Source organism: Lygodium microphyllum, chromosome 13 (genome assembly GCF_053477565.2).
Source record: "Lygodium microphyllum isolate KBCC chromosome 13, Lygodium_microphyllum_v1.1.10, whole genome shotgun sequence".
Classification (NCBI taxonomy): domain Eukaryota; kingdom Viridiplantae; phylum Streptophyta; class Polypodiopsida; order Schizaeales; family Lygodiaceae; genus Lygodium; species Lygodium microphyllum.
In genome coordinates this window covers 1334970-1347981 of record NC_141147.1, presented here as the reverse complement: position 1 = coordinate 1347981, position 13012 = coordinate 1334970, and positions in this window count along the sequence as shown.

Here is a 13012-nt window from a genome sequence, read left to right as displayed (position 1 = left end):
AAAGGAAAGACAAAGAGAAGATTGATTCCATAGCTATCAAGGCCCTAGAGGAAGTTGGGTGTGAATTGAAACAATTTAATGGTCAAAATGTCTCTGTATTCATTCATTTGTATGTTCAAAAAATGCTCTTCTTTAGTGCCGCAACATGCATGGAGCCGTTATTTTGCCAGGCTAGCCAAGCATGGTCTTCAAGAAAGAATCCATGGTTTTTTTTGGCTAGATGTGGATTGGGCTGCATTTAAAAAAGTCCTACACGAAGAATTCTTCTTAGAAGACTCTGGCCTAATGACGAAGAAATGTTTCACTAATTGGGTTGAGAAACCCAACAAAGGTTTAGCTGCAATAGCTTTATACCATGAATTTGAAAGTAAATTTGGACAACTTGATGCTAAAGACCAACATAGTATGGAAGGATAGAAGGTTGAATTATTTCTTAAGGCTGTAGAACCCATACTACAAGAGAAGCTTGTTCATCACCTAGAAGATGCTACCTTCAAATCAGGAGTCAAGACTGCATGGACAGATGTTACTGATGAAACTAAGAGAGAGGATGCAACTAAGATTGGGCTCTACTTTAACTCCAACAAATCCATTGATGGAGCATGTTCTACATCAAACACACTCTTTTTTCAACATGAATGTCTAGTATTGATCATATTTCATGACCTCTCTACTTAGTTGGATAATAAATTTGGTGCTCTGATAGCTTCAATTTGTAAAATTGTGTGTATTTACACCAATATCATGGTGCACTTACCTAAATCCTCTTCTCTAAATATCCAATGGGTTAATTGTAAGTGCATAGAGAGTGTCCAACATCCATTGAGTTTCTTACCATGATTGTCTTTCGAAGTCTAGGATCTAGTGTCACAACTATATTACCACATTTCCATGATTGAATGCATTAAAATTGAGTAGCTTATATTCATAAATATATGTATGTAAACTTACTTATAAACATGCCTTTAATCTTGTTTTAAAAATGCTCTAGTAAATTCATTAATAAACATGCATGTAAATGCTTCTATAAACATGAAACAAAATGCACACATAAATGTGCTAACGGTGGGGCTAAAGTTCTCTTTTTTGTATTCCTTATATCATATCAATAAGCATTCACATGTGCATGCAATTTTACATAAATTTGCACATTTTTTAATCCTCACAGATACAAGATATTTTCTATGAAAATTTAATTGTATCGCATGATGGACCCGATTATACATGTTTCTAACTTAGACATGTAGGTTTCATAGTAGCCTGCCCATATAAATGGGCTATTTTACAAATCCATTGATGCACCCATAAATGCATAGCAAGTACCTACATCTCTGCTCCGATTCTATTACAGTGTTTGGTTCTTATTTTTAAAGAAACGTTGGGAAAATCACAAAGTGCTTTATATCTTGGTCATTTGGTCCTCTTAGGGGCTCTAATGACCATAGAGGTAAAGCATTAGGTTAGAAAGTAAAAATTAAATATGTGTGGTTTTTTTTTAAATGGATTAATGTTCTAGCTTGGGCAACACTAGTTCATGATATGGTCACTATTCAATGCTAATTGGACTCTGTTTTTCTTGATTTGAAAAAATTAGTTCATAAGTATTGGTTGATTATTGGTTTAAATATGTGCTTTAATGTCACTCTTATTGCTTGTAAGTTGCATTTAATTTTATCATTTTCATTGTGAACTACTAGGTCTTCAATCACATTATGTAATGATAGCATTTACATGTGAGCATATGTATTTTAATTTCTAATTAGTCTTAATTTTATATAGTTATGGTTTAAGCTTTAAACAACATGATTGTTCCATGGATTGATGTATTGCTTGCTTGTTTATAATTTGACTATTTGTTCCTCAGTACCCTTGTGGGGAGGCACTTATCCACTTTCCTTTACCCCTTCTTTATCTATGTCTCTAAGCAATTGTGGGTTATTGGCATCCTATGAGAGAAGAGTTTCAAAATAGATAGGACAATATAAGGAATGTTGAAGAAGATGAAGCAAGAGTTAGAAAAGCCTTCTAGAAAATTTAAGGTTTGGGTTATAAAAAGATTTATCCTTAAAATGAAGATACTCCAAGTATAAATCATTGTAAAAATTATAGTTTTTCCATCTTCAAATAACTTTATAAAAGAGAGTTGGGGAAAGCTCTCTTCCATACAAACAACTCTTATCCATAATGGTAGGAGGTGTCCACTTTGAGGATAAAAGATGCCTATATAAAACAACACTTTCCATATCATCAACTCTCATTTTTTAGGTTCTATGAAGTGGTGGAAACTATTGTTTGTAAAATCGTGGAGCTCTCGAAGGTGAGTTTTGTGACTAGCAACCAATCCATGAATTTAGTGTGGAGCAGCAAAGAAATGCACATGTTTTCCATTGATATAGCATGGAGCAACATTAAGGCTACGGCTAATATCCTTCTTGCTACTTTTGAGTAGCAATTGTGTTGCATGTTTGGCATCATTAAGTGTTGACTATAGCAACAACCAAGAGCAATAAACTCATGTGTGCTATAATAAATCTGGGATAGCCTACATCTTGATTTTTTTGAATTCACCGAAAGCTGGTGTTGATACTTATGCATGCTTGGGTACTACATCATTATGAAATGGTTCTTGAGCTACTATGAGCACTAAATACTCAATTTTGAAGTGATCTGATGGTGGTATCAATACAAGACTATATCACAACAAAGATAAAGACCATTGCTGGTCAACTGCCTTTGTTGGAGCTAAAGTAGATGATGAAGATTTGGTTGCAGTGACACCACTAAATAGTCTTGGACCTAAGGATAAGCCATTTGATATATCTATTTTAGTGCAATTGAAGATGCCTCATGTTAATGAGCTAGTTTCATTGCTTGAGGCATCCACGGAAGAGGGTTCTCTCATGGTTAAGAGACTAATCAAAATGCATCTCAAAATGTGAATGATCAGTAGGTGCAAAATGCTAGAGGTGGTGGATACTTTCGAGCAAGGAGGAGATCCAATCCTAAAAGGCAAAGGTTCATGGCAATCATAAAGTACGCATGAGAATGAAATAAGGATAAGGAGTACCACTGCTATATGGAAAGTACCAGCATATAGATAAGGAATTCTGGAAGAAACATGCAAATTAGAAAGGCAAGCAACATGGTTATTATGCTTCATCTAGTCGTACTAAGGATATTGCTACACTGACAAGTTGTTTGCTATGACATATGTTCATAACCATGCTACTAAAGAAAATAAGTCAAATGATATATGGTACATTGACTTTGGGACATCCAATCATATGACTCTGCATGGAGAATGATTCACTGACATGGTTTCCAATAAGCATGGCTATTTCTATAAAGGTGATGACACATAGCATAACATTGAGCATAAGGGTGTAGTTCCCTTGGTTATTCATGATGGTTAAAATAAGAATATACATGATGTATTGCATGTCTCCTCCATTACTAAGAATATGCTTTCAATTGCTCAAATGAGGGGCAAATGATAGAGCAAAATCTATAAGTCCAATTCAATAAGCGTGGTTGTTTTATTGAAGAGTTTGAAAATGGTTGTAAGCTAACTACTAAAGGTAGAAGACGTGGTCGTATGTTCACATTGGATGCTAGTATTCTGCGACTAAAATTAGCTATGTTTGCACATGGATAGGGTGCAATTAGAAATCTTGAGATCTAGCATAAGAGGATTGGATATGTGAATGTTTGAAGGCTGTAAATTATACAAAGAAAGTAGATGGTTGGTCTTGCCAAATTTTGCATTTTTAAATTTAGGTCATGTTTGTGCTACATGTTAGCTCAACAAAGCAATCTCAATTTCCATTTATGAAGCATGTTTAGAATAGCTTTAGGCCACTATAGTTTATTCACTTCGATGTTGGGGAACTAGCCCATAATGCTACTCATGGTGGATCTAGATATTATGTAACATTCATAGATTATTTCACCAAATATACATGGGTGTACATCTTGAAGCATAAAGATGAGATACTTATTTTTTTAAATAATTTAAGCAATAGGTTGAAAAATAATTTGATTATTCTATCTCATGTCTAAGATCCATAGTAGTAGTGAATATGTATCCAATGAATTTGATAGATTCTTGGCCAAGGATGGCATTCACTGCCAGCTTACTTGCAGCGACACTCTACAATAGAATTGATTAACAAAAAGAAAGAATAGGGTTATTATGGATACTACTCGTGTAATACTTAATGAAAAGAATATGCCTATGTATTATTGTGCTGAAGTTATAGTGACAACTATGTATGTGATGAATCATACTCCTATTGCAAGGATTCATGACATGACACCGTTGTTGTGCCACTATGCAGACACGATGTGAAAACTCTAGAATGCATCATCATCCGACTTATTATTGATCGAGAGAGTCAATGTGATTTGAGTCATTAGTATTAGAATGAGTTGCATGAATTATCCAAAAATACTAGATTTGTGGATAATTTTAGCCTATTTTTGATATTATTTATTGTAAAAATTTGAAAAGTTTAGAAAAGCTTCTAGATTAGGATGGCATGCAAAAAGCTAGTTGCTTTTTCAGTCAATTATGGGATTTTCATAAGAAGGACAGGTGGATGAGATATCACTTGTCGCGATCGGTGTAAACAGGTTAAAAACTACAGTTTGAACTGAAAGAAGAAGAAGGAGTGATTTGGGAGATCCATGACCAGGCATCTTGTGGTTTTACCCCCCCTTTCGGAGCCAACGGAGCCATCAAATTTGGGTTTTGAGAGCAGCAGAGAAGGAGCTGTAATTTTGATGCACGTTTTGTTCTACGAAGAAGATCCAAGAGATCTAATGCCTGGAGATTGCTTCTAAGTAGTGCAAGGATTCCAAGTTCTTTCAATATATATTGATTCAATTCATTGTGCCTTTTCTTTATTGTGTTTACCACTTGTGTATTCTCTTTTTCTTCTCTTCCATCTCCTATCTCTACTTCCTTCTACCTCTGATCCCTAGTGGATTTGACCTTTCGACAAAAACCCCTCCGACATTGGTGAACCCGATATGAAAGATCGTCAGAAGAAGGAAAGACAAGATGGGAGAATCTTCAAATACCATCTCCAGTGATGTTTTGCAATAGTTGGTGCAAAATATGAATATGCTTATGCATGTACAACAACAACAACATGTGATGCAAGCTTCTGCTCAAACAAAAAGTGTTGTGATGAATGCTTTGCAAGCAGTTGAGCGTGAGGTGAAGTTATTCAATGGCAAGAATGTATTTGCATATGTACATACCTATGCTCAGAAGATGGAATTCTTTGGGGTGGCTCAACCTGCATGGAGCTAGTATTTTGTACATGTTACTGTACATGAACTGAAAGCACGGATTACCGAATTATACTTGCAGGATGTTGACTAGGTAGCTTTCAAGAAGACACTAAGGGAAGAATTTTACATTGAAGATACTAGTTTGATTACATGCAAGACTTTTTAGGAGTGGGTTTTACAACCCAATAAGAGTCTCGTGGCTACAGAATTGCTAAGAGAATTTAAAAGTCGATTTGAGTAGTTGGATCTTGCACAACAACAAGCTCTTGCAAGCCAGAAAATTGAATTATTTCTACAAGCAGCTGATCCTGAGCTTCAAGAGAAGCTTGATGATTTGTTGCAGGATCAGACTATAGAGATAGGTTTGAAAAAAAAATGGAGACATGTCAAGGAATTTGTTACTGCACTTGTGAAGAAGCATAGAATAAGAGAAAGATTGCATGTCTCTAGCTTGCCTACTGTTACGGGCAAGACAGTTGATGTATCCAGTAAGCTACCCACTTTTGTGGCTAACCCTATCGTTGTACCTGCTATTATTCCCTCTGTTAGGGAAGATGTCTTAGATGAATTGGTCAAAGGCATGTGGGATCTTCAATTGAAGCTTGCAAAATTAGATGAAAAAGAACAAGAGAAAAGGGGACGGGGGCAGCAGCCCCTAAGCTAAGAAAAATATGTATGTGGTGTGACAGTTTGCAGCGTGAGAGAAAGATTGTGTTGGCTATCAGTTGGCTTTGGCCCGACATCTCATCTTTTGGAAAGATGAAAAGATCCATGCACAAGAAACGAGATTGCCTCTTGCTTTGAATTTTGGAAAGGGAGGTATGCAGAAGTTGTTGGAAGACTTGGTTGTCTGAAATGCTTATGCGACAGTACATGGTTCTACTTTTGGTCTATAGTTGGATAAAATGCATGGCCAAGTGATGGTTGCTGGTCCAAAGGCTGAAATATGGACACATGATTTATATGTAGCTGAAAAGAGAAAGGTTATTGATTGTGAAATGTCTCATGTAGGGCAAGACATTCGTGGCATAATTGGTTGGGAATCACCAGTAGATGCATATTCAGTGTATGCATATCTAGCAAAGGTACAAAACACGGATGTACTTGTGGAAGAAAAACAAAAAAGAGATGAAGATAATGCAGGGACATCTAAAATAATGACAAGAAGAAGTGTGGATCAGCCTAAAGCTACAAATCAGCCACCTCCCGAGTATGTTATGGAAGAGGTCAATCATGAGCAAAAACAAGATAACAAACAAAAGGGCAAAAAGAAGGGCAAGCAACCAGGATATAAGTTGTAGTCTCACATTGAGACAGTCTCATAGATCCTAAGAAGGCTCTTGAAGAACGGATCCTAAGCAGTCAGGTGGAATTCACCTTGGGAGAGGTGCTTGGCATTGCCAAGCGAGAATTTCATGATAGATCATTGACATAATTAAGAGGAAGCATCAATTTCTTAGTGATACCATTAGTGCATTGCTGCAATTTGAAGAGGAAACTGGCTTGTTGGGTATTCGGGCTGAATATGAGCATGAAGTAAGTACTGGATTACTAATCAGTGGACAACATGTGGAAAAGAGAAGAAAGTGGCTGAAAATGCATTGTCTTGTAGCAATATGCATGATGGAGTAAGCCAGATGCAACAACATGGGAAAGAGACTCTAGGATTTATTCCTCGAAGTCACTACACAAGAAATCATTGGGCTAGGGCTACCACTGAAACGATAGTGAAAATAGGAGAACGTGAAACTCCTTGTGTTGCTTTACTTGACCATGGGTCTGAGATAAATGTCATTGAGCATGGATTGTATAAAAATGGTGCATGGCCTGTAGATATTGATCATGGTTGGCATATGAGGGCTACAAATAATTCTTTGAGAGAGCTTTATGCTGCATGTCCTAATGTGAAAGTGACGATTGGTGATGTACAAGAAGAGCAACACTTCTTTATGAAGGATAATTCCTCATATGCAGTGATTTTGGGACAGCCCTATATTGCAGGAGTAGATATGGAAACAAAGGTGCTTGATGATGGCATAGCTTATGCAAGAGTTAGAAGCAAGGATGGGAAGAAAGTAGTCCAATTTCTTACTGTTTATGTTAATCATCCTAGAAATCGGGACACGCTTCGAGAGTCTCCTTCGGCTCCAAATGCAAGGGAATTCAAAGACCTGGTCTTTCATTAATCATTGTTGTAATGCGGGGCTACAATAGTGTTGTTCAAAGGATGTACTCGCCTCTTGATGGAATGAAGCATGTATTTACTATTGGTTATTCTCAGTTTATAGCAAACAGTTCATATTGATTTTAGCCTATGGAAGCTATGTGCAAGGCTGAACACATATCTATGAAATGGGCTACTAAGGAACTAAGAGCATTGGGACTATTAGTAGCTGAAAATGAAGGCATTTCAGGCATCTTTTATGGGCTGAATATTAATGACACTATGGTTGAAATTTCAGCAACTATACATGCAGAAAATGAGACTGAAAACAAAGTGTTGTCAATATGTTCTTTGGATATGTATGATGTTATAGCATTGTTTTCTCAACAGGAAGGATTACAATGGGCTGAAGCCCTTGTGGAGACAAAGTATAAGACAGTTGACAAAAAGGTGAAACCAATTGCTTTGCTACTTCTACCAAAGAGTGAGGGTTTGTATGAAAAATTGTCAAGGCAGTCAAGCTTACGGGATCCTAAAGATATAGGTCATCAGTTTACATCTGAAACATTACAGGAATTGAAAGTTGGTGCAAAAGGGTTTCTTTTTCCTGCTGAGAGAGACTGTTTTATGCAGATGTTGGCTAAACATGGAAAGGCATTTACATTTTAGCCAAGTGAAATAGGTTGTGTGGATCCAAACATTTTCTCTCCTATGGTCATATTTATTGTGCCACATGTACCATGGAACTTGAGGCCTATTCCAATGCCTAAAGCTTACTTGCCATGAAAGGTGAGAAGGATCGTAGCTTGCACTCAAGAGCTATGGTGGAAGAGAAAGAGCAAGAAAGAGAGAGACAAGAAATGGAAACTCCAACAGTCACAATGTGTGACCGGGCCTTCCTTTATTCAAATTGTCACTAAAAGAATAAAGAATAAAGTGACAGTGACGGGCGCCCGGCACCTGCAGTGTGCAATGGCGGTGACTATTAGTGTAGTAATACACAGGCGGCTAGGCGGAGGCGCCTTTACCCCCAATAACCTCCCATTTAAAGATGAATCTACCCTAATGAGGAGTGAAAATAAAAAGAAAAAGACAGTACAACATGTACACATGTACAACAGGATGAGAAAATACGTCATCTCATCCCATGCCTATGAACCTCCTGAGGAAGGCAAAGTGCTCTGTAGAGAGGCTTTTTGTGAGCAGATCTATAGGATTCTGGTTAGTCGAAATCTTGTCAAGATGAACAAACTTGTCCTCATCAACGACCCCACATATAAAGTGATACCTCACCTCAATGTGTTTCGTCTTCGCATGGAAGACCGGATTCTTGGCTGGATTCTTGGCTAACTGAATAGCACTCATAGAATCCGAATGCAACGTAGGGATAGCATCAATACCAAGGTCAGCAACCAAATGACCCAACCAAATGGCCTCCTTGCAAGCCTCAATGGCTACAACATACTCGGCCTCTGTAGTAGAAAGGGCCTGCATTTCTGCTCATCTCGACATACATAAGACTGCCCATTGCAGATGCATAGGAAATCTTGGCCATCTCGACCCTCTGCTCATCTGTCTGCGGACAATTAGCATGTGATACCTTCACATAAAAAGGCAATGGACAGCCAATAAGCTTTATGTCCTGTATGCGGAAGCGCTCAAGGACTTTATGAATGTACTCCCTCTGTGACAAGTAGAGGAGTCCCTGATGCCTGTTCCGTCTAATGCGCATACCAAGTATGTGAGCGGCCTATCCAAGATCCTTTAATCTCAAAGCTCTTCTTGAGCTGAGCCTTAAGAGCATCTAGCTCATCATGAGCTTTCCCTACTATCACCATATCATCCACATAGAGTACCAAAATCAATAAAGAATCATCATGGGCTTTCTTCGTGTAAAGACACGGATCCATAGCACTCCTGTTATATCCCTATGACTGCATAAAGGCATCAAACTTATGATACCACTCCCTAGGTGCCTACTTCAAGCCATAAAGACTTTTCTTCAATTTGCACACTAGGTGCTCCCTGCCAGGTTCTGCAAAGCCCTTAGGCTGCTCCATATAAATCTCATCATACAAGTCCCCATGTAAGAAAGTCGTCTTGACATCCATCTGGTATAAATCCAAGTCAAGCTGAGCAACCAAAGCCAAGACTAAGCGCAGGGTGGTCATCTTAACCACAGGAGAAAAGACCTCATCAAAGTCCACACCATGCTCCTGCTTAAAACCCTTTGCTACTAGTCTAGTCTTGTATGCTGGCTTGGGGTGTCCAGGGGTACTTTTTAGCTTGTACACCCACTTACATGGCAAAGCCTTCTTGCCCATAGGCAAGGAAACCAAATCCCAAGTATCATTCTTATACAAGGATTCTATCTCACACTACATAGCCCTCTCCTAGGAGTGACTGTCACCCCTGCACATAGCCTCATCATAAGTGAAAAGCTCTCCTGCATCTGTAACCAAGACATAATGCATCAAGGGCTGAAATCTATCAGGTGGATGTCTGTCTCTAGTCGCTCTACTACCTGCCCAGTTGTCTGTCCAATACCTTGACCATGAGCATCTGCTGTAGCTGTAGGCTGTCCAACTAGTTGTGCGGGAGCTCTTGGCTCCTCCTGAAATATGACCTTGCAGATCTCAACAACTCTCTCAGGCTGCCGATGCATCTTTTCTTCATGGAAGACTACATCATGACTACGGATGAATTTTCGCGCTTGTAGATCCTAGAGATAGTAACCCATCTCGCCTGCATCCCCATAACCAAGGAAAATACATTTGACACTCTTAGGATCGATCTTACTTCTCTTGTCCCTAGGCACATGGAAAAATGCCTCACATCCAAAGACACGGAGATGCGCACAAGAGGGAGGTTTTCCTGTCCATACCTCCTCTGCAACCTGGAAATCCAAACCACTAGAAGGTGATCTGTTTATGACATGCACAGTTGTACTAACTGCCTCAGTCCAAAAGCTCTATGGTAGGCCTGCGTGGCTAAGCATACTACGTACACGCTCTTGGATGGTTCTATTCATCTGCTCAGCCAAACCATTTTGGGGGAGTGTAGGGGGTGGTCAACTAACACTTAATACCCCTCTCATCACATAACTGCTCAAAAGCACGTGAACTCGTAGTCCTCCCAAGTGCATGGCAACGAGGGAACATCGGAAGCGAGGGGTTTGTCAAGAAGTCCTTAGTCAAGTCTCTCGTAGCTTCTAGCGAATGTAGTGAAGGTGTCGTCCAACTCCTTGATGCACATCACTACGTCATTCCTCCTGGAGGTCTCAGCGAGATCCTTGGCCGAGGATCATCTTTCGTACGAAGGTTTCAGACCTGCTGGTGGTGATGGAGCAGTTGGGCTAGACAGTAGTGACTCCCTTGCAGGCGTCGTTAATGGAATTGTGCACTTTGGATCATTTGGAAATGCTACGACAGGCTCCCGTGCCCTAGGGAGCGTGCTGCAATTCATTTGAGCGGGCATGGGGGTGTGCACCTCCTCTGACTTGGATGGTGCTGGATCATCCGGTTTGGGACACTGAAGGAGTTGGGTGGCCTTAACCATCACCGCTATTGGTTTGACGTTCCGTGCGACTTGTGCTTTGCCTGTGCTAGTCTGTCCAATTGGAGTGGGGCTACCCAAAGTTGACTCTTTTGAATGTTTGACCTTAGGCACCCATATCCAGGTGTTGCCCTCATAGTGTCCCTGTGCTCGCAGGAGATCTTTCGGTATCCAACGTGGCGTGGCGGTGCACCCATGTCGATGGTGCTTGGGCTGCCTCTTAGACTGCGACTGATAATTTTTGCATTTAGGAGCATGTGTCTGTGGTCTAGCAGGAGGTGGCGCTCACCATTTCGGCACCCATATGTGCGTGGGCTCCCTGGCCATGTGGATAGCTTGGATGGGTTTGCTTCTGGCAGTTGGGGTACGGGGTAAGACATCCCTACTCTTATCCTTAGGCTTGGCTGCGGGGGTCTCCATCGGTGGCTCTGCAATTGTAGAAGGCACAAGATGGCCCTTGCTGAAAGTAGTTATTATACGCACACTGCCCATGGTCAAGTGAATGCGGTCTAAGTTGTAGTCCACATTGCAGCTTGTCTGCTTTTTGAAAGTGCGCCCTAGTAGTGATTTATCACCAGCTCCTTTAGTGTTTGGTAACACATAAAAGATGACTAGGATACTCCCAGTCTCTCAATAGAGACAGCCGCTTGGCATTTCCCTAAGAGAGGGTAAGTGTTGCCTCCAAATGGGCTAAGTTTCACATTCGTGGGCTATAATTTGGGCTGACCAATGCATGTCCAATGGTCATGTGTTAAGACATTACGATCGGCCCCTTCGTCGATCAAAGCATCAAAAGAATATGTCCGCTCTGCGGTGACCGTGATTCGAAGGTAGGTGGGTGCCACTGCTTCTTCATCGTGATCAGTTAGTTCAGTGATTGTGGCCATGCAGACAGCGAGACGGGGGGTTCGCGCATCAGTGGTTCGTGCAGCGGGTGGGAAGGGGGATAGTACTTTTTCATGTGACTGCCATTGAAGAAGCCTATTCCTTTCCCTTCGAGCATCTCCAACTCAACATTGCCCGTTCTGCTAATTGCACGCACCCAGAAAGGCCCCAGCCCTCAAAATTTCATTTTCTGTTTGTGCCCTTTCACCGAGTAGAGTAATACGAGGTCCCCGTTGATCAAAGTTGTGCTGGTTGACGTGCTTGTCATACCACAGCTTTCGTCGTGCCTTTTCACAGATTAGAGAGTGGGTGGCTAAAAAGTCGAGTTTCTGTGAGACGCTTTAGTTTCTCTAAGCAGTTAGTCCAAGCCTCTCTCCCCTCCCAATGCTCCTGCGCAGCTATTCTCAAGCTAGGGACAAAGAATTCTAGAGGTAGAATGGCCTCCGTCCCGTAGGTGAGCCTAAAGGGTGTTTGCCCAACAGCCGTCCGATAAACCCACAAGGCAGCCATCAGCTTATTTTCCCAGTCTCTTCGTGATGTGGATACTACCTTAGTAAGCATGTTGACCATGATTTTATTTGTGGACTCCGCTTGGCCATTTTCCTGAGGGTAGTAGGGGGAAGACCTTCTATGAATGATTAAAAAGGTTGAGAGAAGGTGGGATATTACTTCGTTAACGAAGTGTGCACCTTGATCACTCACTAGTTCGATTGGACAACCAAACTATGAAAATACCTGTTCCCACAAGAACTTTGCAGTGGTCCTAGCGTCGTTTCTTCTGGTGGCTCGCACCTCCGCCCACTTTGTCAGGTAGTCCATTGCCACAATGATGTAGCGCGCCTGGGAGTATTGAGCCGCTGGACTAATAGGTCCGATGAAGTCAATGCTCCATTTCTCGAAGGGCTATCGAGCTATTATGGGCATTAACTCCATCTTATCTTTGCGCATAGGCATCTTAGTCCTTTGGCATTCGTCGCAGTTTTTGACAAACTTAGCGGCGTCGCAGAATAGGGTGGGCCACAAGAGTTGGGATTGTAATACCTTAGGGGTAGTTGTGTCCCCACTAAAGTTCTCACCAGCTATCCCGCCGTGCGCCTCTCTCAATACATC